Source organism: Octopus sinensis, linkage group LG16 (genome assembly GCF_006345805.1).
Source record: "Octopus sinensis linkage group LG16, ASM634580v1, whole genome shotgun sequence".
Classification (NCBI taxonomy): Eukaryota; Metazoa; Mollusca; class Cephalopoda; order Octopoda; family Octopodidae; genus Octopus; species Octopus sinensis.
Window position 1 is genome coordinate 9,794,713 of NC_043012.1, and position 2,500 is coordinate 9,797,212.

The following is a 2,500-nucleotide window of genomic DNA, read 5'->3' on the forward strand; positions in this document are numbered from 1 at the left end:
TGCAGCACACATTCTTATTATTTTTATTATTTATTATTATTATTATTATCATTCAGTAGTTTTCTTTTTATAGCGTGCTTTCACTTCACTACCGAGCGCAGCTCTATGTGCCTTAGGTATGTGCTGTGATTTGTTATGATGCTCTGATGGTTATAGTATGGAAAGTGTTCTGCGTAGGATGTGTGCGGTGCCTAGTAGTGCAATTTTCTGTATGTTATATGTGTTTGTAAGTCCTGGTGTTTTTGTTATGTATTTGTCTGAATATTTTTTTATCATGCCTAATGTTGTTTTTTGTTTACATCGTGTTTGTTGGGAATGTTACGTTTGTCTTCGTGTTTTACTGTTTCAGTGTTTATATTATTGGGCATTGTTGTGTGGCTTCTATCTACATTTTCCTAATGTATTTTTTCTTTTAGATGTTCTATTTCTATTTCTGATATTTTTTTTGCGTTGAGAATGTATCTTCGTACGTTAGCTAGTTTATTAGGGTTCATTGCTGTATCCAAGTCTATATTTATGTTATTTTCCTTCCATATTTTATATGTATGTGTTGTTGTGTTTTCATTTTTGGGGTGGAGCACTGCTGTGAAGTAAGCGTGTAGAATAGAAATGTATTCCTCACGTGTCCATTTATGTCTTTTGGGTTTTATTTGCGGGACATGAGGAACGTCCGGCCCATTATTTTGACGGTCGTCATTTTCGTAGGGTACCGGTCCGTTCATTTCTGTTGTCACATTGTTTTGCACGTGTAGTTTTTCGTACATTTTGTGTTGTAAGTTTACAGTACGTACTTCCCGATTGTTATTCTTGGGTGAATAATATCGGTGTTTATTTATTTCTTCGTAGTTTTTTTGTACATGGTGTTTGGGGTCGGGGATGATCTGGTGTTGATGGATCGTAATGTATCACGCATGTTTACATGTGTTGTGTGTAGAGGTGGAGATGATATCGAGTTAAAATACATCATTCGTTTCGAAAATAGTAATGAATTTCAATGAGTATTACTTACTCGGATATAGTCCAATCCTTTGTTAGTAAATTTTTGGCTCCATACGATGTCTTTGTTTTCGATGTCTGTGGATAGATTTCGGAGCACTGTTTTATCGTCCTCACATCTTAAACGTCCCCGGTGTTCTCCTCTTAAACGTCCCCTGTTCTCCTCTTAAACGTCCCTCTTACTTATTATTATTATTATTATTATTTTATTATTATTATTATTATTATTATTATTATTATTATTATTATTATTATTATCATCATTATTTTGTGGAGGAGCGTGGCTTAGTTGTTAGGGTGTCAGCACCATGATCGTTATAATGTGGTTTCGATTCTTGGAACGGGCGACGCGTTATGTTCTTGAGCAAAACACTTCATTTCACGCTGCTCCAATCGACTCAGCTGGCAAAAATGAGAAACGCTGCGATGGACTGGCGTCCCGTCCAGCTGGGGAGTACATACGTCATAGAAACCAGGAAACCGAGTCTATGAGCCTGGCTAGGCTTTAAAATAGCGCATTTATTTTTATTTATATTATTATTATTATTATTATTATTATTATTATTATTATTATTATTATTATTATGAATGCGACGAGCTAGCAGAATCGTTAGAACACCGGGTAAAATGCTAAGCGGCATTTCGTCCGCCTTTACGTTCTGAGTTCAAATTCCGCTCAGGTTGACTTTTCCTTTCATCTTTTCGAGGTCGATAAAGTAAGTATCAGTCAAGCAGTATGGTCGATGTGATCGACTTACACACTCCCCTGAAGGTTCAGGCCTGGTGCCAATCGTAGACAAGTTTATTATTATTATCATTATTGTTGTTGTTGTTGTTGTTGTTGTCATATTAATGCAGTAGGCTGACATAATCGTTAGCACCCTGGATGAGATGATTAGCAGTATTTCTTCTTCTTCCAATCAGGCCTCACGCCATTAACCACATAGAATAATCTCTAATTCGAGCCTACGTTAAGCTACTAAGAATGCGTTTGGCAACTTGAAGATCCATCCACCACACGCGATAGACTGGTGGTTGCACGGGCGTACAGCGGATTCGAAATCTAGACTAGGGTCTGAAAGTTTACCACACCATAGTGGGTTACACCATGGTTTCTCTGTGTTGTGGCAGAAGGAGGAAGAAACAGTGAAAGTTTTGGTGAAAGAGTACAGCGGGGTTTACCCCACCCCTGCCGGAGCCCCGTGGTTCTTAGATGTTTTTGCTCAATAAACATTCACAATGCCTGGTCTGGAGAACGAAACCGCGTTCTTACGACCGCGTTCTTACGACCGCGTTCTTACGACCGCGACTCCGCTGCCCTAACCACTGGGCCTTTGCACCTCCACTTTGTTGTTGTATTAAGACGGCGAAACGGCAGAATCGTTAGCACGCCGGGCAGAATGCTTGGCGCAGCATTTCGTCCGTCTTAACGTTCTGAGTTCAAATACCACGGAGGTCAACTTTTATCCAGTGAAACCCTGGTGTCGATTTAATCTCCCTTCCT